General features: G+C 48.7%; 1 protein-coding gene across 9 annotated transcripts in view; it reads right to left on the reverse strand.

The window, feature by feature from the left end:
* CACNA1E (calcium voltage-gated channel subunit alpha1 E) overlaps positions 1–26,401 on the reverse strand; it is a 371,824-nt gene extending 345,423 nt beyond the window's left edge. For 5 of the 9 annotated variants that reach the window (XM_045583159.1, XM_036442250.2, XM_036442248.2 and 2 more), the window contains exon 1: positions 26,222–26,396. The gene's annotated coding sequence lies outside the window, so the exon portion shown is untranslated. Of the gene's footprint in view, positions 1–26,221 lie in introns of all 9 variants that reach the window. The other 4 variants (XR_004988714.2, XM_036442251.2, XM_045583160.1 and 1 more) reach the window with 2 other exon arrangements.
* Between the last annotated feature and the right edge of the window lie 702 nt (positions 26,402–27,103).

A 27,103-nucleotide genomic window follows, 5' to 3' on the forward strand; every position in this document is an offset into this window, starting at 1 on the left:
CCTCCGAATCATTGGACAGGATATTCTGAACTATGTGACAAGTGAAGCTTTTTTCCAAGGAAAGCAGAGGATATGACAAATATGTTGGCATATTTCTCATGGTTCTGAAACAGAATTATACTGGTTGCACTTAAAAATTATGAAAATAGAAAAGCTAATTTGCCATATCTCACCCTTCCCTTCTAAAACAATCTTTTAAGTGGTCATCTGGTTACTCTCTCTCTCAGCTTCCATTCTAACTAAAGTATAAGCTTAGTGACTAGCCCAAATCAAGTCCATCTGGAAAGCTTCAGACTTCGATTTATTTTTTAATTAATTCTCAAGCTTCCTAAAATGTTTCTCAAGAGTGTGGTGCACAAGAAAATAAATGTCCAGGTGGCCCTGGTACAAACTGAGAGAGAAAAAAAGTCTTGAGACCCAAGCTGGGTGAATGCAAATGTAGGAGAGATGAGACATGCCATTTCACTCAGAAACGATTTCACGACCAGCGCTTTGGACCAGGCACCAGGCCAAAGACCTTCGACAAACTCTAAGTTTTGCTAAGAATCCGCATTGATCCTAAGGAGGATCATTCATGAATGCAGAAAGTGCTACCACAATGCTCTCTGGCATGGCAGTGCTCAGGGGCCTGGGGAGAGGGTGAGGGGGTGCAGGAGAAACCAGGGCCAAGAACATTAGGGACCCATCAAAAGCTCTCACCGCGAGTGGGTGGCTAGGCTGCAGCTCACCCCAGTACATCCAGGGCACGTCCCCTGGGGGCATCTGCATGCTGCCCATGTCCTGGCTAAATCTCCAGAACTAGCTCCTGGTGGGGAACAGGAGTGGTGGGTAGAACTTGCCCAATCAAACAAAAGAAAGGCTGCCTGCCCCTGGTCCCTGAAACCTGAGGGGAGTGACGGCCTGGATCACTCCCTTGATGCAGGCATGGCACCCTCCGCATGAGGGCCTCTGCAGACAGAGGAGCCCAGGCTGCTTCTGACAGCAGCCCGTCCTCTCGCAGGGCCTGTGGAGCCCTTCTGCTCACCCCCCCCCTCCTTCCTCAGCAGAGGAGCAGACCTGAGTGTGGTGATGGGACCCTGCACCAGCCTCCTGCCCTCCCCCCATGACAGATGCCAGCAGCCCTCCCGCCCCTCCTCTGCTCACCAAGAGGGAGCAGCGGGAACGCCGCCTTTGCTGGGGTGGACTTGACCTCCCTGCTGCCCTCAGTCACGTGCCACGAGGCAGAGATTCCAGGGATGCTGTCCAGCCAGGGTGGGAACCCCGGGCTACCTCGGGGGACTGGACGTTCATAGCATCTGGATCCCCAACACCATTTGGCTGGGTGCGGTTATCCCCATAGCCGGGAAATCCGGGGAAACCAAACGCCCTTCTCTTTTCTCAGACGGAACATGATGGGCTCGGAGGGCTGCATCTCCCTTGGGAAACAGATGGCAATCCTGCCTGCGAATGGCCGGCCGCGGCCCACACTAGCTAGTGGAGCTCACACAGGGCGCCTGGCAGCGACCTTGGTTTCAGATGAGACACAAATGAGAACAGGGCAGAAGCACAGGAGCCGGTCCCACTGCATGGGGTTAGCAGCTCAGGACAGCGGCAGAGGGACCGGCTCTTCGACGGGCGGCCTGACAGAAGTAGGAATTATGCCCAGTCTTGGCTTTCTCAGACGGAGACGGGAATAAACAGTGGCTGGGTGTTTAAAATCCCCAAAGCGCCTCGCTGGGACTGCAGAGCAAGGCAAGGTCCTGCCCATTCCTGGGGGCTCTGAACCAAAAAAAAAAAAAAAAAAAAAAGGAGCAGTGGGCACCCGCTCTGCCAGTCCAAAGCTTTGCCCAGCCCACGTGCCACTCAGCCGGCTGTTGGGGTTAATGCAAGAACAAGAAGAGAGGGTGGGCGAAAGGGAGAGGGGGGACAATTACAGTTGCTGCTGAAAACGAGGTGGATCAGAAGCCTGGGAGAGGGCAGCTCCAATTATTGGTAAAATAATCAGAAACAAGCAGTCGTTTGCCCAAGTACAACTTCCCCAAACCCTCTAACGAGCCTCTTTGCTGAGCTGGCTATATTTAGAACAGATTTGAACAACCAGTGATTTTGTCCACTGGAGCTAAAGAATGAGCGCTCGCACCAGGGCTTGGGAAGGGGTGGGGGAGACACAGAGGCGGGGAAGTAGCCTCCCCCATTTCAGGCTCCAGGACCAGGAAACCCCCAGAGGCACCGGAGCCCGGCCAGGTGGGAACGCACAGCGGTGGAGCCTGGAACAGCCTCGGAGGCGGCTCTGGCTCTGAGGCAGGTGGCAGAGAAGTTACTGGTAAATGAGGCTGAGTGAGGCCTGCAGGGCCTGGACCTCATCCCCAGCAAGGACGGCGCCCGGGGGTGCAAGGCCAGAGCTTGCACGTGTAGGGAACCATCAGACTAGGGATCTAACCAGGCATCTTTGTGTTCCCAGCACCATGCACAGAGTCGTGTGTTACACGAGGGGAAGGTGAGATGGTAATGGTTAGATACAGTGCAAATGGATGATGCAGAAGCCGCATTCTGTGATGTCACAATCAACCTGGACACACACACACACACACACACACACACACACACACACACAACACCTGGAAAGCAGAGGCAGAGGGTTCCTCCTGCATTTTCAGGCTCCCTTCCCAACACTTCCAGGAAAAGCACCTCCAAGTCATGCAGCACATTCTCTAGAAACCTGCGCCCAGAAGCACACCTGCGTGAGTAAAGGACATCACCTGCTGACCAGTGGGCCAAGGGCAACCGAGCATTTTCAACATGCCCGCCCCACCGGGCCCCAGGCATGAGGCGGCTCTGGGATGCAAAGCGGGGAAGACCTACCCGGACCTTCCCTGGTGGGGCTCACAGGTGAGCAGGTTGTGCTGAAAGTGTTATCTTAGACCTCAGCAGAGTAGGGTCAGCTCAGGTTCTAGGGCCCCTTCTCACAAGATACACCCATAAGCCCTCACGACTGCCTGGATTACAGAATAGGGTGCCACCACAGGTGGCTGAAGACACCCCCATCCCCGGGCCACCTACCCACCAGACGCCTCAGCCCATCAATCAAGGTGGTCCTAAAAAGTGTGCCATGGGAGGTATTATCACAGTAGGAAAGCAAGATGCAGAAAAATGTACATACGATTATCTCATTTTTATAAGAGATCAATTCCTGATCTATACATCTGGTTTTAAATGCCAGCAGGGGAGAGAGAAAGGCACAAAATGATGCGTGTCAGGTTGTGAACATGGGAGGGGGTGCCCCCACGGTGCCAATGAAAAGGTATAAGAGGGGCATTGCTAAAAAGGAAACAGATAAATAGACAACGTAAAACAACTTGGCATATGTGATACAGCAACATATATGATGACTGTGATGGAATCATCTCTTCTCACTCAGCGATTCCTGGAAGCTCTTGCCCCTCCCTTGGCTTCAGTGATGATCTACGTGCTGAGGATCCAGTTCTGTGACACTTGCCCTGCTCTGCCTCATGCATTCCAGAACAGTGTCGCCTACTCTCAAATATCCAACAAGCATCCAATGTTTTCTCTGAAAAGTCTGCTGCACCTCTTAAATCTCCCATCTGAGCAAAGGAGACCATCATCACTCAACAAGCTGCCCAAAAAATGAAGTCTAGTGTCACCCTCTGATCTTCCTTCTCCCTCCCCCTTCACGGCCTCCAACTCCTATCACTTCTACTCTTTTAATATTTCAAATACCTTCTCCCAGTCCCCACTGCTGAGACCTTAGTCCATCTCACCAATAATATCTTTTATCCCAATGACAACAATGGCCTCTACACTGGTGTCCCTATTAAAGAATCCTAAATCCTCCCCAAACCATTTTCCACACCACAGCCAGAGCAATGTTTCTAAAACAATAGTAAGTGCAGATCTGATCATGTCACTCCCATGTTTAAACCCTTTCATAACTCATTGCCTTAATGTGCCACCCACAGGGTCTACATTTGGCCCACTCCATCTCTTCCCACCCCATCCCTCACCCAACACTACATTCGTGCCCAACTGCTGGTGGTTCCCCACACACATGATACTCTCTCTCTCTCTCCAGAGCTTGCCTGTGTATTATTCCTTCTGTCTAGAATGTTCTCTTCCGCCTTTTACTTGGTTTATCCCAAATTATCTTTCAGACTTCAGAGTAGATATGTCTTCCTCCAGAAAGCCACCCTCGACTCTCAAGCCCTGGTTTTGTGCCCTCAGATGACCCTGCAGTCAGGCCTGGGACAGCCTATGTCTCACTCTAGTATGACTGCATGTTAGCTGTCTGTTTCTCCGCCCCCAGACAAAGGCTCCTTAGGGTCGAACCTGTCGCACACCATGTGGTATCCCTAGAGCTGGGCCATGAGCAGACGCCCATGAAACGCTGGTGGGATATATAAATGAAGGCCTCTCCCAGGACGCCCGAGAGATGATGATCCCTCTAGGTGAGTGGAGGAAGCCTTCGGTTCATCAGAAGCTAAATGGCTAGCCATCTCAGAGCTCTCAATGTATGTAGCTGCAATGATCTACAAAACACAGAGCAGACAGTGGCACAGCCCACAACCAGCCTTTGTCCAGATGCCAGGGCAGCGTGACTGACTCAGAGACCACTCGGAACGGGCACTGAGGGTTGTTCCACGTCCCTGCCCTGCCCTCCCTCGGTGAGAGCAGTGCTCACTAGTCCTCCTGGGAACAACCTGCTCCTCTCTCCCAGCCTGCACTCACCCCCCTCTCCACCCCAATCTGAAAGGTTGCCTTATTATAAAAGGCTCGGCCACCTGTGTCCTGCATTGAGACAGATCAGCGAGAGCAGACATTGGCATGTCCCCCAGGAAGCCAAGGACTCCTCAGCCCTCAACCCTCCACTCACAACCACCGCCTCTGCCCACAGCCAAGCGTGTCATCCAGCTGGTACCTACACACTGCGCTGCCATGCTGCTGATCTGCTCCTTTCCTCTCGGCACCTTAAGATTATAGAGATGCCAACAAGTGGCAGAGGAGGCGGTGAAGAGGGAGGCCAATGCATTAATTATTCAAATTTAGTCTTGTTTAACCTCGGAAATAATACAGAAAAATTCAATATTTCTGGGAAGACTGTCTAGGTAGGAGACTGTAATGTTTCTTTGACAGGTCTAGGGAATACAGTTGGTTTTTTTTTTTTTGGTTTTTTTTTTTACTTCTTATCTCATGTAATTATTTAATTTTATGAGTTCTTAAAACCTAACCATAAAGAACTCAGAACTGATGTCAGCAAAAGGATCCTGTTAATGGCAATGGAAGTCCCCGCCCTCCGCCACCCTTTGCCATCCTCCTCACCCACACCCACTCCAACACTGGCCTTTCCCACCGCTCTGTGCCCTTCTACTCGGTTTCAGAGGCTTTTTATTAAAAACACAAGAAGTTGATGTGACTGAAAGGCTTAGGGCTTCTGCCAGTGCAAACTTCCCATTCCTCTTTCCTCCTAGTCCAATCTTTCCCTGGGGATGACAGGAATAAGATATAATAAAAATTAAAGTGTCATAGCTGGAGATATCATCACGTATTTTGATCAGTGTTTATTAGGGCTCTAACCAGGCGCCCAGCAAATCTACTGCAGAAGACGATGCTTGGACCCTGCCCTCCCCTTCCCGCTCCTTATTCTTTTTTTCTTTTTTTTTTCTTTTTTTTTTTTTTTCATATATTGATTTTTCCAGAGAGAGGAAGAGAAAGGGATAAAGTCAGAAACATCAATCAGCCACCTCCTGCACACCTCCTACTGGGGATGTGCCTGCAACCAAGGTACAAGCTCTTAACCGGAATCAAACCTGAGACCTTTCAGTCCATAGCCAGATGCTCTATCCACTGAGCAAATCGGTTTGGCATCGGCTCCCGCTTCTTATTCTTTACAGTCATGTGTGTGGTGGCCTCAATAATGAAGCCCAACGTGGCCACATTCTCATATCCCAGGAACCTATGGATATTACCTTATATGGCAGAGGGACTTTGCAGATGTGGTTAAGGATCTTGAGATGGAGTGACTGTCCTGGATTAACTAGACAAGCCTAAATGCAGTGGCAATGTTCTTATTAGAGAGAGGCAGAGGGAGATCTGACACAGAAGAAGACAATGTGACCAGGAGACAGAGATGGGATGGGACGAGGCTACAAGCCAAGGACTGCCAGTAGCTGCCAAAATCTGGGAAAGGGAAGGAACGGATTCTCCCTTGCAGCCTCCAGAGTAAGTTCAGCCTTGCCGACCCCTGGATTTCAACTCAAATACAGATTTCTCCCTTCTGGCCTCCCGAACTATAACAGAATAAATTTCAGCTGCTGCTTTAAGTCACCAAGTGTGAGAGAATTTGCTACAGCCATGACAAAAAAAAAAAAAAAACCTGACACAACATCTCAATCACTTTTTCTCCATGGTAAAAACCCCAATTCTGCAGCTCCAGCCTGAGTCATATGATTCTGAATACCTATATGACCTTCCATCACAGGGCTGGACATGCGATGGAGACCCAGCCAAAACAGCTCATTCTCATAACTTGATTGGTCAGTGGGTGAATGTCTGACCCGAGCTGGGTCAATCAGAGTCCTTCCCTAAGATTTTATTTGTAGATACTGAAAGAAAGAAGCTCTCTCTTTTGCCACACTAGGATTAGGGGCCTCCTTGTCACTCAGAGTGTATTTGTAATACTGAGGGGTCAAGTCAAGCCTTGAAAAGGAACAGAAGAGAAAACATGAGTAAGGGATCCAGAGAAAAATGGAGGACAGCCTTGTTTGAACTCTGGGTCTAGTTGAACCGAATGCTAGATCCACTCCTACTCTTCCCAGTTACATGGACGAAAGCCTGCCTTTTTTACTTTCAGCGAGCATGGGTTGAATTTCTGTCTCTTAACTGGAAAAACAAAACAAAACAAAACAAACAAAAAACTAATACTTCACTGCCAGGTCCACGTTGATCTCCCTCAACCAAGCTTTTACAATATGTACTTTTGGGGCCACTTAATGCAACACTTTACCTTCGTATTGGCTCACTGCTAGTTGATAATCCTCACTTCCCCCTCCCACTGACTGGAAAGGCCTCTGTGCAGAGGGGTTCCCAGAGTTACTCTGACACCCAGATTTTCTCAGTCCCAGGTGAGGTGAGGCCCACCATCGTCAGGTTCGTCCAGGGGTTACACCAGACACAGGGAGCCACACCTGAGTCCTCCCGCTCTTGAACATGAAAGAAGGGAGGAGGGGAGAGGAAAGAGAAAAGGGAAGAGAGAATGGAGAGGCGCTCAAAGCCCCAGAGAACAGGTCCCCTCTGTCTCTTCTTTCTGTCACAGGGACCCCTTCTTGGGGAGCCGCTGCGGGGACCCACGCCCTCTCTGGAAGACAGAGGAGCCCTTACTCCTCCTTCACTGGCTCCCGGGCAGCGCTCCAGTCTAACCACAGATCAAGGAGAGAATATCACATGCTGGGTTTCCCAGCATTAACTGGAGAATGGGGCCTCGGGAAGGCGGCTGGGTAATTAAAGCATTAATTCAGGCTCTGGTTTGCCCAAGAGCAATGGACTCCTGAAAGTGCCACTCAATTTCTCCCCCTAAATACTGGGGGCTCCGAGACAGAGGCCAGGCCAGGGCGCAGGGTCTTAAAGACCCCCTTCCTCTCCGTCATCTGCAGGGAGGTACTCAGAGGCAGCAACGGCAGGGGCTTGAGGGTCTTCACTCAAAATGTCCCTCTTGTGAGTTACGGCTGGATAAGGGATGGAAAGACAACTGCACGCCAGGAACCTGCGGTACAGACAGGGCAAGGGGCTCGCTGGAGGTCACCCAGCTGTGGGTACGTCAGAAGGGAAGACAGGAATCCAAAAGTCCTGATATGAGGATAACACCTTTTCTGACTTGGTTCCATCACATGTTGGTTGGAGCTTCATCTGCTACCCCCTGATGCACACACATGCACGCACACACGTGTATCCCTTCCTCACAGCCTGTCTTCTGGTTGTCACTCAGCTCCTCTGCACATTTGCTCAAGATGCTCCCCACCGCCCTACCAGTTTGGCTCAGTGGATAGAGCATCGGCCTGCCTATTGAAGGGTCCCAGGTTTGATTCCAATCAAGGGCATGTTCCTTGGTTGCGGGCACATCCCCAGTAGGGGTTGTTCAGAAGGCAGCTGATCGATGTTTCTCTCTCATCGATGTTTCTAACTCTCTATCCCTCTCCCTTCCTCTCTGTAAAAAATCATAAAATATATATTTGTTAAAGATGCTCATCCACCTAGCAGCCCTCACACCTTCACTGCCTCTCCACCTCTCTTCAAGGCCATGGCTCAAGGCCTCTTCTCTATCATCACTCCATCTTTATTTATTTATTTATTTATCTTCCAGTTACAATTTACATTCAATATTATTTTGTATTCTTTTCAGTATAAAGTACAGTAGTTAGACAACCATAAATTTTACAAAGTGGTCCCCCTACTTCCACAGTATAGTACATAGTTGTTAATTTAAAAATAAATATCGAGAGAATCATTGATCTGACTGAGTTGCCTCCTGCACCCCTCCCACTAGGGATCAAGCCTACAACCAGGGCATGTGCCCTCACCAGGAATCGAACCGTGATCTCCTGGTTCACAGGTCAACACTCAACCACTGAGCCACGCCAGCCGGGCTGTTATTATGTTATTGACTATTTTCCCTATGCTGTGATTTACATTCCCGTGACTGTTTTGTAACTAGCAATTTGTACTTCTTAATCCCTTCACCTTTTCACTCATTTTCCCATCTCCTCCCTCTGGTAACCTTCAGTCTAGTCTGTTCTCTGTATCTGTGAGTCTGTTTCAATTTTGTTTGTTCACTTTGTTCTTTAGATTGTACATATCCATGAAATCATATGATATTTGTCTTGCTCTGTCTGACTTAACTTAGCATAATACCTTCTAGGTCTACCATGCTGTTGCAAATGGTAAGATCTCATTCTTTTTTATGGCCAAGGAATATTACATTGTATACATGTACCACAGCTTTTTTATTCATACATCTGTTGATGGGTGCTTGGGCTGCTTCCATAGCTGGGCTATTGTAAATAATGCTGTAATGAACATGAGGCTGCGTACATAAATTCATGTTTTGGGTTTCTTCAGAGATCTACCCAGGAGTGGAATCACTGGGTCATAAGGCAATTCCATTTTAAATTTTTTGAGGAACCTTGCAAATAGTGGTTGCACATTCTCAGGTGGGCTTCTTAATCTGTGCAAGTGGCAAGTATTTCCTTCTTAAAAAGGACATAAATACCCTCTTTGTTAACATCTAAGGATCAAATGAAAAAGCATCTATGGAAGAGTCTTTGAGAAAATGTAAGATGGTAAGAAAGGGCCTGAAACATGCCATTATTCGGAAAAAAGTAAAAACAGATAGTGAATCGTTGGCCAAGTTTGGAATAAGTGGCAATGCTTAGGAGGGCTTGTTTGTTCGTTGGTTGGTTTTTTCTCTACAGACACTGTAGCACCCAGGCCAGGAAGGTGGGAATGTGTAGTGGCTAGTTTCTAAGGGCATAATGAGATCCCTAATAGGTAAGCGTATGGATCCTCACAATAACAAATGAAAACTAAAATAAAGCCATAGGAGTGAACTTAATAAGAAATATAATGAAAGAAATTAGACAGCCCAGAAATAAATTACCACATATAAAGTCAAGTGATTTTTTTTATAAGGGGCCAAAACTATTCAATGGGGAAAGGACAGTATGTTCAACAAATGATACTGAGAAAACTGGATATACACCTACAAAACAATTAATTTATACCCATACCTTAAACCATATAAAAAAATTACCTTAAAATAGATCAAAAACCTAAATTTAAGAGTTAAAACTATAAACCTTTTAGGAGAAAATAGAAAACAAAAAGCTTTCTAACATTAAATTTGGCAATTATTTCTTGCTGTGATACCAAATACACAGGTAACAACAATCAAAAAACATAAATTGGACTTCATTATAATTTAAATTATTCCGCATTAAGGGACACTGTCAACACAGTGAAAAAACAACCTACAAAATGATAGAAAATATTTACATATTTTATAAAGGTTTATTATAAAGAACTTCTATAACTCAGAACAAAACAAATAACCCAATTTTAAAATGGGCAAAGTACTTGAATAATAGACATTTCTCCAAAGAAGATATACAAGTGATCAATAAGCACATGACAAGATGCTCAAATCTCTAATCATTAGGGAAATATTCATCAAAACCACAATGACATACCAATTTATGCCCATTAGGATGGATATTATTTTTATAAATAATAACAGATGTTGTTGAGGATGTGGAGCACCTTGTATATTGCTGGTGAGAATGTAAGTGGTACAGCCACTGTGGAAAACAGTATGGCAGTTCCTCAAAAATATTAAACATAGAATTATCGTATGATGTAGTAATTCCACTTCTGGCTGTATACGCAGAGGAATTGAAAGCAGAGACTCAAACAGAGATTTGTAGTCCCATGTTCAGAGCAGGCAAAGATGGAAGCAATCCACATACCCACTGATGGCTGAACGTATAAACAAAATGTGCTATATATTCAGCCTTTAAAAGGAAAAAACCCTGATACATGCTACAACATAGATGAAACTTGAAGAAATTATACTAAGTGAAATAAGCCAGTAAAAATGGACAATGTTATGATTTTAATTATATCAGGTATCTTGAGTAGACAAATTCAGAGACAGACAGTAGGATGGTAGTTTCCAAGGGCTGGAGAGAGGTGGGGAATAGGGAGTTATTTTTTAATGGGCATGGAGTTCCAGTTGAGGAAGAAAGAAAAGCTCTAGAGATGGAAGGTGATTATGGCCTTAATGTGAATATACTTAATGGCCCTAAAACAAACACTTAAAAATGATTAACACGGTACACTTTATGTTATATTTTACCACCATAAAACATAAAGAGTCCTAAACAATTTGACTCAGTGTTAGAGTGCTGGCCCCCAGACTTAAGGGTCCCAGATTCTATTCCAGTCTAGGGCATGTACCTCGGTTGCTGGCTCGATCCCCAGCCCTGTGGCCTGTGTAGGAGGCAACCAACTAATGTGTTTCTCTCATTGATGTTTCTCTCTTAACTCTCCCTAATTCCACTCTCTTTAAAAACCAATGGAGAAAATATCCTTGGGTGAGGATTAACAAAAAAATAAGGATAAAAATTAAGAAACGTTAAGTGGTGTTAGTCCACCCTCCTGGGTTTGAATTCTGCCTACTCCATTTCATAATGATGTCACCTATGGCAAGGTGCTTAACATTTCTAAGTCTCCGTTTCCTCATCCATAAAGTGGTAACAATGGCACTGCCCACAATATTGGGTGTTTTGAGGTACATAGAGGATTTAGAATAGTGTTCATATAGTAAGTGCTTAGTAGGTAGTAGCAGTTCCTCACTGATATGTCCTTGCCAAACATTTCCTGAGCACCTAGTACATCCTGGCAGCAGGCCAAGTGCTGGGAACATAGCGATAAATAGGACAGGATCCTGCTATTAAGAACTTCACCCCCTTAGTAAAGGGGACCCTAAATTATTATATCCTCACTCACGCCCTCACTTTTGAAGTGTTTTGAAAGTCAAAATGGAAGCACCTCATCAAGAAGAAAAAAACAAGAGACTCAATGATTGAGCATCTGATGTATTTCCTAATGGTGAGACCTGTCTGCAAACAGAAGGGGCTGTCTTCAATGCACTGCGGGGTCTGCACGGCTGCCCATCAGCCATGCTGCAGAAGAGCAGAGGGTGAGTCCAGGTGACCCGCGGGCCCCATGCAGCTCCGAGAGCCGGTGATGCTCTGCGGTGAGGGCCAAGGCCTGAGCCACGAGCAGCTGGGCCGGGGAGAGGCTCCGAGGCGTCGGCTTTGCAGACATCTCTGCTTCGTGACATCCCCCCAGTTCCTCCCAGCAGGAGCCACGGGTCTCCATATGTCAGGTGTGGATTCGAATCCAAACTGACAGACAGGGTTTTCACAGCTGAATGGACAGGAACCAGGGCAAGGTCATCCCTGGATGACAGACAGAAAGGGTAGGAAGGCCCAAAGCGGAGGCCACCGCGGCCTTTTCTGGGCCAGTGCAAGCTGTGGGCTCCGGGCCCCAGGCCTTGGAATGAAACATTGAAGCAGGATTCGTGAGTGAACACCTAGAAGGCAGCACCTCAAGGCTGGCTGTGAACCCGGAGAGGGAGCCCCAGCTAGTCCAACCAGAGGAGATCAAGACCTTGTCTTTTAAGGAAGAGAAAAGAGGTCTCTTTCTGGGGGGGGAAAGGGGGGTATCCTGCATGGAGAAAGAGGGTGTCCCCTCTCAGACTTGACACGTCATTGGCAGTCCCGACTGCACATGCAGGGCTGAGTGAGGTCTGCGGAAAAGGAAGGGCAGGGTCTCAGCCAGTCAGTTTCCCTCAGGGAATCGGGAGAAAGACAGCCCGGCTTCTCTTTGCTACGTTCCTGACTTTCTGCTTTCCTGGGTGCAGGGGTGGAGGGAACAGTAATGTGGTCGGGGAGGCCTCTCTGATAAGATCTCCTGAGCGGGACACCTGAAGCAGGTGAAGGGCAAGCCACGCAGATACCTGGGGCATAGGGGACAGCAAGTGCAGAGAGCCAGAGGCTAAGCGGGTGCCAAGCGCCTTAGGTACTGCAAGGACCTGTGTGACTAGATCAGGGAGAGACAGCGGAAGAGTTACAGGGTATGGGGTCAGAGAGGTAAGGGGCGGGGCAGGATTCAGAGCCTGGAGGGTTTGTAGGCCACGGTAAGGATCTGGCTTCTCTTGCTGAGCTGGAAAGCTGTGGGGTAGGGTTTTCAGCAGAAGAGTGAGATGTCCTGGCTTAAAGTTGTTAAAAGGTCCCCGGGGCTGCTGGGTCAAGAATGCACCCCAACAGGGAAGCGTGACCACCAGCTTCGGACAGCAGTAGGCTGTGGCGACAATCCTGGAGAGAGGTGACAATAGCTCGCGCCGGGTGGTGGCAGCGGAGGTGGTGAGACGTGGATGCATTCTGAAGGCAGAGCCAAGAGGAGCTGCTGACAGACTGGATGTGGGGAGTGAGAGAAAAAAGGAGGTGTCAAGGATGACGCTCAGATTTTTTGGCCTAAGCTACTAGAAAGATGGAGTTTTCATTCACTGGAATAGCAAAATTGAAGAAAGAAGCAGGTTTTCTGCTGAAGATCAAGAAATCCCATTTGGTCATGTAAGGTTTGACATGTCTCTTGGACATCCCTGCAGAAATGTCTCATGGGCAGCTGGATAGACACACGGAGTGTTCAGGGAAAAGACCAGGCTAGAGCTACTTGTTTGATATCATATTAAGCATAATATGTGATATCCACATGCCTTTAGCTATATATTCAATATTTAGAAGTCTTCTGTGTGTAGGGTTCGGGATAAGTGATTGTAGATAAAGAAGAGAAGAAGTCTGAGGACTGAACCTAGGGAATCCAAAATTCACAGGTTGATTAATAAGGAAAAATTAACAAAAGCCTCCAGGAGTTACATATGGGGGGGAGGGAGATGGAGGGGAGAACCCCAGAAGAGAGCGCTGTGTCCCAAAAGGCATTTCAAGGGGGAAGGAGTGATCAGCTGTGAAATGTTGCTGATGAGTCAGGTGTCTCAAGAACAGAACTGAAAATTGACCACTGGATTTGACAGCAGGATGGTCATTGATGACCTCAGAAAGAATAAATGTTGGGCGTGGGGGCAAAGGGGAGCCTCATTAAAAACGTGCAAGCCCAGCTGGCGTTGCTCAGTGGTTGAGTGTCAACCTATGAACCAGGAAGTCACAGTTCGATTCCCGGGTCAGGGCACATGCCCAAGTTGCAGGCTCAATCCCCAGTAGGAGGTGTGTAGGAGGCAGCTGATCGATGATTCTCTCTCATCATTGATGTTTCTATCTCTCTCTCTTCCTCTCTAAAATCAATTTAAAAAATTATTTTCAAAAAAAGAAAGACAGCCGAAACCGGTTTGGCTCAGTGGTAGAGCGTTGGTCTGCGGACTGAAAGGTCCCAGGTTCGATTCCGGTCAAGGGCATGTACCTTGGTTGCGGGCACATCCCCGGTAGGGGGTGTGCAAGAGGCAGCTGGTCGATGTTTCTCTCTCATCGACGTTTCTAGCTCGCTCTCTCTCTCTCTCTCTCTCTCTCTCTCTCTCTCTCTCTCTCTCTCCCTTCCTCTCTATAAAAAAAATCAATAAAATATATAAAAAAGAAAGAAAGAAAGAAAGAAAGAAAGAAAGAAAGAAAGAAAGAAAGAAAGAAAGTTCAAAAAGCATGGGGGTAGCCCTAACCTGTTTGGCTCAGTAGATAGTGTGTCAGCCTGCGGACTGAGAGGTCCCAGGTTTGATTATGGTCAAGGGCATGTACCTTGGTTGCGGGCACATCCCCAGTGGGTGGTGTACAGGAGGCAGCTGATCGATGTTTCTCTCTCATTGATGTTTCTCTCTATCCCTCTCCCTTCCTCTCTGTAAAAAAATCAATAAAATACTAAAAAAAAAAAAAAAAAAAAAAAAAAAAAAAAAAAAAAGGAATGGGGGTAGCCAAATAGTGCAAGAAAAATCTCTCTTTATAAATTATTCTAACAAGTGAGGAAGGAATTACAATATCCACTTTTTATAAACCCCAATGAAACAAACAATCCAGGCAGAGGTGAGCACACTGTGGCTCTTGGGCTCTATGTGGCCTGCTTTTTTGTATAAATAAAGTTTTATTGGCACTCACCTATGCCCGGCCATGTATGCATTGGCTATGGCTGCTTCCCCATGGCAGCAGCAAAGTTGAGTAGTTGAGTTAGAAACGGCATGGCCCACAGACTAAAATATTTATTGTCTGGCCCTTTATAGAAAAGGCTTGCCAACTTTGATCCAGGCAATGGTTTTCAGTGGCTGCTAATGTCACAAGAAGAGAAAAAAAAAAAAAAAAAAAAAAAAAAAAAAAAAAAAACAGACATAAGTGCCTCTGATGGCAATACATATTCCCCCAGGAAGTCATCTTGCAAAATAATTTTAAAAAATCAAATCTAAGTCAAATAGAACTAAGTACCCATTCATAGGAAACACAGGGAACAAAACATTCAACAACACAAAGCGGGTGCAACCAGTAAAATCGACAATGTGGGGAAATCTACAGAAAAAAAAGACCAAGTTTCTTCAGAAAATAAACTATAAGGCCAAAAGCAAAGTGGGGGAAGGAACCTACAGAATAAGATTTTTTTTCAAAACCGCTCAGCTACATATAATGCGTAACCTTTATTTGGATTCTGATTCACATAAATGAATTGCTAAAGAAAAAAATTATACATTTGGGGAAATTTGAACACCAACTAGATATCTGAAGATATTCAACATAACTGTTAATTTGAGCAAGTGTGGTAATGCTATGATGGTTATTTTTCTAATCTGTTATCTGTTAGTGACTGGTACTTAAATATTTATGAATGGAAAGATATGATGGCTGGATTTGTTTCAAAATAAGCAAGTGGGAAGGTAGAGAAGGGAGATTTAGGTGTGAAAAGAACTGGTTGATAATTATCGAAGCTGGGTGGTAGTACTTGAGGGTTCATTATACTATTCCGCTATGTTAGTATATGTTTGAAGTTTTCCACAATAAAAAGCTAATTCAGAAAAGAGAGAGAATAAAGGGAGAGAATTTGGACCCAACAGCTACAAACAACTCTTTGAGGAACTGCACTGCATTGAGAAAAGGAGAAATGGAATGATTTCTGGAGGAGGAAAGAGACGTTTTAAAAACACGTCACCTCCATCAGACTGTCCCGTCCCAGGCCCCGGGCTCTCATTGGAGTCTCACTGCTCCTCGGGCTGCTCTCCTAACCCTCCCACTCTGAGCCTGGGGTCGCCAGGCAGAAGGTGCAGTTATGACCTTTCAAAGCTGCCCTGTAACTACAGTCAGTCCTACAGCTGGAAGGTTAACCAAAAAGACAAGAAACATGAGAACACAGCTCAGAGGATGCGCTGGCCACAAGGACACTCTGGTTCAGGGAAGCAGGATGGGGTGGGTGGGAAGAGGTGTCGAGGGCTTCCTGGAGGAGGAGGCCCTGGAATTCAGCTGGATAGGAGAAAGCAGGGCATGCTGGGAGAAAAGAAATGTGACCTGGGTCCGAGACCTGAGGGGAAGCCCTTCCACAGAATTGCACCGACATCCTGTTGGAAGGGACCAAGAATGACCCTCTGCTGTGTCACTACCAACTGCTTCCTGTGGCCAGGCTGGTCCACGCCCAGCTTTCTGGATGGCACCTGGGCCCACAGCTGCAGAAGGAACGCTTCAGCCTGGGCCGCCCCGGGCCTGCCTCTCCACCTGGCACCTCCGCCTCCGCCTCTGCCCAGTCCTCCCGTGAATCACAATGCCGAGAATATTCTTGACCAGGGTCATCCAACCAGGCTCCAGGTGTAACGGGCCCCGTGAGGCCCTGGGCTTCCCTAAGATTGTGTGAATATGGGGGCGGGGGAGGGGGGGTGCATTCTACTAGGTGATGGCCACAGCCTTCATAACATTTTCAAAAAACCCTGGGACTCCAAAGCATCGCTGTACTAGAGTAGGGGTGTCGAACTCAATCAGAGAAGGGGCCAAAATCTAAAATCCAACCTAAATCGCGGGCCGAATGGTTTACTGAACAGTCATAAACTGTCATTGTGATGGAAACGCAACGGAGTGCAGTGATGACAGCGTGGTGCGGGCCACATTGCAAGGCCTGGCGGGACGGATTTGGCCCGCGGGCCTTGTGTTTGACACATGTGTACTAGAGGCTTAATAATTTTTTTTTTTTTTATGTACTGGACTTAGGGTGAGGTCTTGATTATAATTATATCTGTTAGAGCCCCTCCCAACCCCCATTCCCAAACAGAAGATTGCTCCTGGACCAAGGGCTGGGAGAATTAAACTTCTTCAATGGCAAGCGAATGGCAATGCAGACTGCAAGCATGCTCTCCCTTTATGGGCCAAACCAAACAGCACACCTGTCGGGAGCTATTCCCCACATACAGACGTTATCTGAATTTCCCAAGCCCTGATTAAAGCAAATTACTCACTGGCGCTTCATATTTGGGCATTGAGACTGTTGCTATGAAACTTTAAAAAGCAGAGCAAAACAATAAAATGGGCTGTAGATTGAATTTTTTTAATTGAATTCTGTTTACCTCTAAAAACCAGCACTCCTCCCTCGAAAACCCTCACAACTTTACATCCCCACCAAAGCCATGCCTGAGAGGGTGTGGGATCCGAGGCAACCTACACCGCCTGCCTCCCTCCAATGTTCCCACCAGCATTTACTCAACACCTCTCTGCCCTCTGCCTTCTCTCCCCTCCTCTAAAAGCCTAGCCCTATCGCCTCTGTGTTGTTGTTTGTACAGATCCAACCTCCACACACATCCTGTGAGGGAGGTCCTACTCCTGCATACATCGAAGGAAGCTGAGATTCAGAGACAATGAGTGTGCAGAGCTACTTAGCAATGAATGGGAGAGCACCTTCATCTACACCCCCAAGAGTTATGGCACCACTGCTGTGTGCCCGGATGGTGGTGAGCTCTGTGACACTGCAATAAGCAACAGGCACATGGTCCCGATCCTTCAAAAATGTTCTGCCAGGGAGACAGATGTTAAACATACACGCAAACTAGGCTGAGTGCAAGAAACTACAAGAATGCAAGAATCTGGAAGGGCCCAAATTAAGTGGATGTGGGAGAGGGTAGCTGTCTAGGAAGATCTCGCTGAAGAATGACATTTAAATTGAGACTTGAACAAGGAATGGCATTAACCAGGTAACTGGGCAGTTAGAGGATGAAGGAATTAAAGAGAGAGAACAGCACATACAAAGGCCCTGTAGTGAGAGGAGCTAGGCACATGCATGCTATGGGAGACCAGTGTGGCTAGAGGGTGGTGGAGGGTGCTGGGTAAAGGAGAGAGCCATAGGAGTGGAAGCTGGAGAGAGCAGGGGATGAGAACATGCAGGGCACACAAGCCATGGCCAACACGTTGGACTTCAAGCTGAGAAGTGGCATGATCATGTTTATTTTTCAGGATTGTGTGAGCGACCGAGTGGAGCATGGATCTGTGAAGGGGACACAGAGGAAGTGGAGAGATCAGTTAGGAGGCTGTTGTGGTCATCTACACAGGAGATGATGGTGACCTGGTCAAGGTGGTGGCCGGGAGGGACAGAGAAGACTACAGCACTAAGGAGTATCCAAGCAGCTAGAGTGAAAGGGTTGGACTGTAAGATCATGGAGAGTGCAAGTACCAACAGTGGCCCTGGACTTCTGGGTGGATGAAGGCGCCACTCACCGAGAGAGAGAAAGCTGGACAAGCAGATTGGGTGGTAGAGATGAAGACTTTAGTCTGAACACATTAAATCTGAGATGCCTCTGGGACAGACAAGGAGAAGCATTAAGAAATCTGTCAGATATAGAGTTCCAGATTTTAAAAGAGAAATCTGAGCTAGAAATATAACTTGGTGATACTTTGGGATGAATTGTTTGAATAATGGCCATGGAAGGGATATGAGAATGTACCTGGCCGAAGTCTAACTACAAGCTGCTTAATTGACCAAGAGCCCCAGCTGCTGGCCCTGGGATCCATCACTGCATTTGCACAGAAGGAGCAGGGCAGGGACACTAAGGCAAGCCTCCCTCCTGGGAAGTAAGGACCCCCCCTCCCGCCCTGACAGCTGAGTTTTGCTAGAGGGCTTCCAGACAGCCTTCCTGAGCAGCCTTAGATTGTACAGCAGGTCGGGACACTTGCTCCCAACCATCCACCCCTCACGGTCACACCTGCATGGTGCTCAGAGAGTTCTTCCAGCCTTTCTCATCTCCCTCCTCCTTACCATTCATAGGTGCTTCTCCTAATTAAACCTTTGCACATTTAATCTGATCTTTATGTCTGCTTCTTGGAGGACCTTCCCACGTTGAGTCTCACCTTGCCTCTGTGACTTGCTTCAGGAATGTAACAGTAGCAAATGTGACACAAGCGAAGGATTAAAAAAGGCTTGTGCTTCTACGCTTGCCCTCTCTTGCTTCTGGAAACCCTTCTGCGACCACTAAGGCTAGCCTGGGCTAGCCTTTCTGAGGAAGAGAGATCAAGAGGAGAGAGATGCCAGCCATGCCAGTTGTCCACATGCCTCAGTTGATAACCCACATCTATAAGTGAGGCCAGCCTAGACCATCCAGTCCAGCCACGCCAGCCCAGGACACAGGATCCACCCAACCAACCCAGAGAACTGTGAAAAATACTAAATTTTAGGGGGTTTAGACTGGTTTTGGGGATTATGCAGAAAGAGTTAACTGATGGGGGAATTGGGGGCATAAAGGTGGCATTCAAAGCCATGGGAATGAATTGGTCATATCATGGATTCATGGATCCTGCCTTCAGTCTTTCAACACAACACCTCACCGAGAGCTCTTGCCGTTAAGGAAGGGCTGTAGGGTCAAAGCTCTGGGCTCTAAGTGCAGGAAGCAGGATAAAGCAATGGGAAGGTGAAGGACAGGGACAGGCACACAGTCTCCTCAGCTGTCATCTCATGGGCTATATGTTGCGTGATTCACACCTGCGAGCTGGAAAAGCCATGACTCACTGGCTTCAGTAGGTGGGCTGCATTGACTCAACCCTCAGGAAGGGTGGCAGGGTGGGGAACAGGTCTGATAAGTCACAGCCTACAGCCAGCAGCGTGGACTGAGGTCTCCTGGTGCTCAGTCCTCAGGGTGGGAGAGAAGAGGGAGAGGGCAGCAGGGCTGGAGGAAGGCAGGGACCCAGAGGGTGCAGAAGCAAGGGAAGTGAAGCCTTCTTCCCAGATGTGGAGGGCGAGAGGGAGACTGTGGCATCGCCTACCCATTTCAGATAAGCTAGCCTCTTCTCTGGGTTAAGAAGACCTTGAAAAGCCCGAAAAGCAATCTGGAGCTTCCTTGGGAAGTCTACTCCCTCAGAACTGTCCACCCCTCTCCAACCCTCTCTGCTCTGGTGATGCCCAAGGAACCTTCTCCACTCTCCCCAAGACGTCATGGATAAAAATCATCAGGAAAGCCAATGGTAGCAAGAGTGGAAGGAACAAAGGTGAGTCACAGACATCATGCTATTTTCTTTCTTCCTTGCATTTTTTTTTTTTTTACAGTTTGCATTCACAAATATTTTGTATGGGTTTCAAGTGTACAGTATAGTGCTTAGACAGTCATATGCTTTACAAAAAAGCATATGATACTGCCAGTTCCCACCTGGCACCATACATAATTATCACAGTATAGCTGACTACACTCCTTATTCTGCACTTCACATCCCTGTAACTATTTTGTAACTACCATTCTGTACTTCTTAAACCCTTCCCCTCTTCCACACAGCCTTCCGCCCCACCTCAACCATCTGACAAGCATCAGTCTGTTCCCTGTGCCTACAGGTCTGTTTCTGTTTTGCTTATTTGTTTACTTTGTTCTTTAGATTCCACATATAAGTGAGATCATATGGTACTTCTCTCTGACTGACTTATTTCACCTGCCATAATACCCTCTACGTCCATCCGTGCTGTTGCAGATAGTAAGATTATGTTCTTCGTTTATGGCTGAGTAATATTTCATTTTATGTACCACAGCTTTTCATCCATTCCTCTATTGATACGCATTTGGGGTTATTTTATTTCTTAAAAATCCTTCTAAACTCCCAATTATATATACATAATTTTTAACCCACATTTACTACCATGCCAGAAACTAAGATTGCAACTATTAATCAAAAGGCTTACCCCTGGAGAAATTTTGCCTAATGCGATATAATATGTGGGGCACTTATTTTCTAGTTCCCAAAACACTTTCGTGTACAATTTCACTTTTTCCTCACAAGGGCCATGGAGAGTTGGTTATGTGGATCCTGTTTCTGATCATTTTTGCCATTCTGATCAGCTGAGATAGTACCTCCTCAGAAGCCTTGCCTGGCACACCCAGTCAGTGTCACGTCACCCTAGATTAGATTTCTGAGTGACAGTTATCACAGTCTTATTTTTTTTCTACAAATTTACTTGACTATTTATTGTCTCTCCCTTCCTGCAATTCACTATGAAAGTAGAAAATGTGTCTGCCTTATTCACTGCTGTATTCCCAGGACCCAAATCGTGCCTGGCCCAGAACAGGCACGCAGGATACATGTGCAGAAGGAGGGGGCGGGGGCAGTGGGAGAGGCTGCGTGGGACACAGGCAGAGGCTGCGATACTTCCACTAAGTGGCAGAGCTGAGGCTCACAGCTAGGGCTTTGCCCCCAGCCCAGCTCTTTCCCCTACACCCAACCTGGGGCCCACTCTGGGCCAGCACCCAGGCTCTGTGGTTGGCTGGCTAATTCCCAGGACTCTCAGCTCATTAACCCAGAGCCTGAGATCCAACAAAAAAGAGGAGCAGGTATGTGTTCACCTTTCATTACAAATCCCTTCCCTAGAGAAGGCATGAAAATCTGCTTGTCTGTGGGGTCATCACACGCAAGAAAATCTCAACCAAGGACCAAATAAGTCAAGAGAGATTAAATTTACTTTTTTTTAAGAGGAAGAAGTATAAAGTATTCTTTTAAAATTAAAAAAAAAAAACAACAACAAAGAATAAAATTCCTATTCAATAAATAAAACAAAAAAATATGGGGGTTTTTGTGAGATAAAATCATAGCATGGCTTCAAGGCACCGAGGCACCTTCTCTGAAAGGTGGGTCCTGGGCCTGAGGATGATGGTGCAGCGGAAGCCCAGGGCATTAACTGACTGGCCCGTGGTCTGTGGCCAGTAAAGACAGGAGTAAGACCAGGTCCTTGATGTCATTGGTAAAGAAATGAGGACTTCTTCAAAGCACTGTACTTAGAAATAGAAACCATCTATTTGAGAGTGAGAACCATGTCATTTTCATCTTTCTTTTCCCATTCCTCCCAGCAAAAGGCTGTGTACACATCTGTTCATGAGAAAGCTACAAAAGATACATATGAGGCATAATAAACACAGACTCCTCTGCAGTACAGAAAACAAAGAGAGCTACTTCGACCTCAAGTTGCATTTTTGCAACTATAATGACATTTCTGTCGTTAAAAGGCGTGCCCAGCAGTGTGGCCCTAGATTTTGCTACCCAGGTTAGAAATCCCCAGATTATACACCGAGGTTACAAAAAGCCACAGGCGGGCTGCCCCACCCCAGGCTGCAGGGTCTGGCCTGCACCCAAGACAGCATCACACCCTCCTGCTGGTGCTCCCAGCTCTGTGCCCTCCCCAGCACCCAGCCAGCTGCTGCTGCTGCCACCACTAACCCTATTTAGGATCCAGAGTCTTCTCTCTTAGCCCCATCACACATGTTGGCTTCTGCCAGGAAGGTACTTAATTTACGCCCCCCCCCCCCCCCAATGAACTCTGTACTATAACAAGTGGGTTTTGTAATGGGATTATTCATTCCAAACAGCTTTATAGTTTGTCACATGTATACTTTGTCCAATGGCCTAGGCCAGTGGTCGGCGAACTCATTAGTCAACAGAGCCAAATATCAACAGTACAACGATTGAAATTTCTTTTGAGAACCAAATTTTTTAAACCTAAACTTCTTCTAATGCCACTTCTTCAAAATAGACTCACCCAGGCTGTGGTATTTTGTGGAAGAGCCACACTCAAGGGGCCAAAGAGCCTCATATGGTTCTCGAGCCGCAGTTTGCCGACCACGGGCCTAGGTCCATGCTCCCAAACACACTGTACCACGAGGACACGCGTTCTTCCCCTCCACGAGCACTGCAGCTGGGCCTATTACAAATATTGGTTAGCAGAGTGCTGCTTCCTGCTCTTCCCAATTCTCTATCGCTTATTCAGGATGCAAGATGATATCAACTTATTGGGGATGTAAGGTAACAGGGGCAGATAGGAGAAAAGGCTCCCCCCGGCCAGATAAACAGCCCCACTTCTTCAGACCAGAACTGGGCTGAGACATGCCCACCGGAGACCTGGAGCAGTCACTGCTCCTCCCCAGGATGGGTCCTTCAGGCCCCTTCCATCCATCGCCTATCCATCAGCCCCATCTGCTCCCCTACCCGCCGCTGAGAGAGGGGAGCAGCTCTGCCTAGGATTTGCAGAGTGGGAAGCCCCCCGGAACTATGGCTTTTTAGCTTGTTGGAACTGGGCAATACCTGCAGAGCATCTGCCCAACCTTCATTTCCAGGCAAGAGGAGACCAAGCGAGGTCAGTGACTTGCCCAGGGTCACATGGCTACTTCCTGGGGCTGAGTCGGGGCTAGGAGTCAAGTCTCCCAGGCCAATGCTCTCTTCTCTATCCCGCCCCCAGTTGTTAATACCTTCTTTCCCCCAATGTTGTTCATGGCCTGGCTGACATGGTGCTACAGGGTAAATAGGAATGATGAATAGATGGAAACAATGTCTAGAGTTACCCATTTATGGCTCTATTTTTGCCTTCCTGACAGAGAGGCTTTGAGGAATCTAACCAAGGTACTGTCAGCTGGGTGTGGTCAGGTCCCCTTGATCATCTATAGAAGTATTTCTGGGCAAAACAAGGGGTGGGGAGGCTCTCTGAAATCTAGACCTTAGTCAGTCTCTGAGATAACTGGAATCCCTCAGCTGTGATCCTTACAGATAGAGGCTCCAATGACTAAGGCACACACCAGACGGTGACGGGGCTCTGCCTTTCCTGAGACAATCCCACCATCCAGGCCATTGAGTACAGTGAAGTGGAGAGACCCCTCCAGGGATGGTGCAGGCATCAGGGCAGGGAGGAGGGACACGAACTTCAGACACTAAGAAAGGACAACACTAACAAAAAGGACGGGGGCAGCATGAAGCAAGGTCCAGGCAAGATGGCCAAGTGGACTGCCCAACTCACCTGACTCTGGAATCATCCATCACCCCAGACCCCAAACAGGTAGGACTAAGTCTGTGAGCCAAACACTGACCCCATCGACCTCAGCACACAAGAGGCCCTATTGCAGGGAAAGTTGGTCAGCAAGCCTTGGGTTTGAATTCCAGCTCTGCTCCTACTGTCTGGGTGCCCTTGAGCAAGTTACTTAACGTTTCTGAGCTTCAGTTTCCTTACCTATAAGATGAAGGTAATACCTACTTATTATTGTTGGCTAGGATTGGCTGAAAAACAATAAGCACTCAATAAGCTGTAGCTAAACCTTCTGAAGCTCTGCAGGGACTTGGCTGCCTGGCAGAGCCATGGGCTCCCAGGAGGATGGAGCTATGACGGACACATCCTCTCAGAATCCTCCTCACACCCTCTCACAAGCCAAGAAGTAAAAGCTGGGCATTTCCCTGCCACCGGATGCTTCTTCAACAAGAACCTCCCCACCTCCAGCCTCGGGAGAGCCCAGGAGACCCGACAACAGTGATACAACAGCTCAACCGTGTGACTTGAGGGTCACTGTGCATCACGCAGCCATCAACGCAGCACTCCCAATTCCAGGCAGACAGATGGTCTCCTGGGAGCCCCAGACTCATAAATACCACAAAGACGCAGACAGAGAGCTAGAAAGAGCTCCATGTAAATAACCCTCTGTGTGTAATCCCTGCAGTCAGAGCGTGAAGTTCCATCCTGGGGGTGGGATTTTTGTCAAAGGAAAGGGGTTCGCATTCAGAACCGGTTTCTCAGAGGTAACGGAAATAAAGTCCATCTGAGATCTGAGTCAGGAAGAACCATCCAGGAAGGAAGAAGCAACATACAAATGGTGGGAAAGCATCGCACGCTGCCCCTGGAGCGGTCCCTACCCCTCACCATGTAGTCAATCGCTCTTGGTTTCATCATCTGTCCCTCTCCGTCTGGACAGTCTCTATCGTACACGGGTAATTAATACTAATGTCCCTGTCCACTCTCAGAAGCGCCCTGGCTTGGACAATAAATTACAAGATTACCCAAACTCCAGAGTGGTGAGAACATCTTAGCTGGCCAGAGACGGTGCACGTGAGAGACAGCAGGATGGCATCGAGCAGGAAAAGGTCATCATCTTCTAGGCTCTAGGGGCGGCTGCACAATCTACAAGACCCACATATTTGCAGAAGACAAAGTTTTCTGTTTTCCATTCGTCATTTCTCTGGAAACTGTCAACGGGGAGTTTCCCCACAGTGTCCATCCCAGCTCCCAGCCCCCAGGAAAGACAGCTCAGATGTCAGCCAAGACAGAGGGATGCTCTTATTGAAGCCTTGGAAACATCCTTCAGTTCCAAGGAAACACTCCTCTGTGCTAAGCCGAACTGACTCCTGTCCCCTAATGGCGATGTCTCTGTGACATGGCGCTGCTCTAGGCCCCCACCTGTAGGTAAGAATCAATGTTCCAATACATGGCCTCCGAGGGGAAAAGCATGCGGATCATTAAAAGCCCCAGATGCCGGTCATCCACCCACTCACTCAGCCTGAACCACCGGCTCTGAGCAGCCAGAGCCCCAGGCCAAGGAGAGGGAGGACATCCTGGCTTGAGTGAGTGGCTAAGCTGCCCCTCCATCCCCACAGCCACGGAGGAAGCCTCCATCTCAGGGGGATGCGGCTGGTGCCCCCCGTCATCCCCTCCCGGGCAGGAGCACCAGGCAAAGAGGCGCAGAGGGCTCTGGGTCCATGCCTGGAAAGGGACACAATCACCCTCGCGCAGGGGGACCAGGCTGCGTGGGAAAGCAAGTCACTCCAGGGAGTCTGGCTTCCCCGCATCCCCCTTCCTCCGCCTGATTCCCAGCCTCCTCCCATGACAGGGTCCACTCGCTGCCCGACCATCCGCGGCTGCAGGTCCCCCCCAGTCTGCCAATTCCGGGTCGCCTCTAAGGGCGCACGCAGCTTCCTTCACACAAACTTCGCTGGAAGCTAGCCTTACCCTGGAGTGGTCCCCCCACAAAACCTCCCGGTGCCCCAGGTCCCCCGGCCCCAGGATCCCGGAGACCTGCGGTTGGGACCTGCTCTCAGCCTGGCTGCGCTCCGGGCAGCACAAGCCTTCCTCCGGGTGGGCTGAGCAAACGCATGACCACACACAAGATGCCAGCCCTGGGCGCCAGGCAAGGGGCACACCGCTCACCCCCAAAAACCCCAGCGACGGAGCACTTTCTCACGCCCGGGAAATTGCCCCCGAAGTTGCAAGGGAAAGGGTAGCGCGTGGGGGAGAAGAACTGGCTTGGAGAAGGTTCCAGCAAACTAGGCTTCTCAGGGGTCCATGCATCCCCAACAGGTAGCAGCCGGGGAAGGAGCGGCCGCGGGGAGGGCAGCGCAGCCCCCAGGCAGCCGTCTTCTCAGCAGCAAAACCCCACGCCCGGGCTTACCTGGAATTAATGCAGAGTCCCGCGCCCGGCTGAATGAGGAGTGTGCTAGTATTCCCGAGACATCCTTGAATTATTTTCCGAAGAGCAAACTCGTGGGGGGAGGGGAGCGGGGAGAGGGGACCGGGGAGACTGAAGTGGAGGAGAGGGAGCAATCAGAGAAAGCAGCGGGCAGGCAGGTAGGGGGAGGTAAGGGAGTGAGACAGGGAGGCCGTTATTGGGTTTTTTTGAGAAACCTGTCTCCTGCCCACGGAGTGGAAAGGAAATTTCTGACAATTCCAAAGAGAGCTGGCACCACATGGCCCCCAGTGGGGCGCACGGCGGGGGGGAGCGGGAGGAGAGTTACGGAATGAGCTGTATCCACAGCGAGGAAGGAAGAGCTGTCCAGGCGCGGGCAGCACCCGCGAGTGGGTGCGGGCGGGCTGTTGGGCGGCGCGGGGCAGCACGCGGCGTGAGCGTGCACACCGGCTGGGGCGGGGCACGGGGCTGGTGCACACCCGGGCGGGGCGGGCGGGGCACGGGGCTGCGGTGCACACCCGGGCAGGGCGGGGCAGGGCGGGTGCGCGGGCGGGCCGCCAGGGCGAGGAATTGCCTGAGGGCGGGGCTCTGTTTCACTCCCTTACCTCCCCCTTCCTTCTGTGTAGTAAACAGCCTGGGGCCAGACATTTAAGTCAGGGCTTCAGTGCGAAAGTTCTGCGGCCTCAAACTTCCACAGGCCATTTCCACCCAAAAACACCGTCCGCGTTGGTGGGCAGGAGTGCCAAGTCCTGCTCGGGGACCTCCCCGGGCTGCAGGGTCCTGGCGCTTGCCGGGCGGGCAGGAGGACCTTGGCGGAGAGAGCATGGTTACGTCTAAGGAGAAACAGGTGTGAGGTGGGGGCTTCAA

This window comes from Pipistrellus kuhlii, unplaced genomic scaffold (assembly GCF_014108245.1).
Source record: "Pipistrellus kuhlii isolate mPipKuh1 unplaced genomic scaffold, mPipKuh1.p scaffold_m20_p_18, whole genome shotgun sequence".
In the NCBI taxonomy this organism is placed as follows: domain Eukaryota; kingdom Metazoa; phylum Chordata; class Mammalia; order Chiroptera; family Vespertilionidae; genus Pipistrellus; species Pipistrellus kuhlii.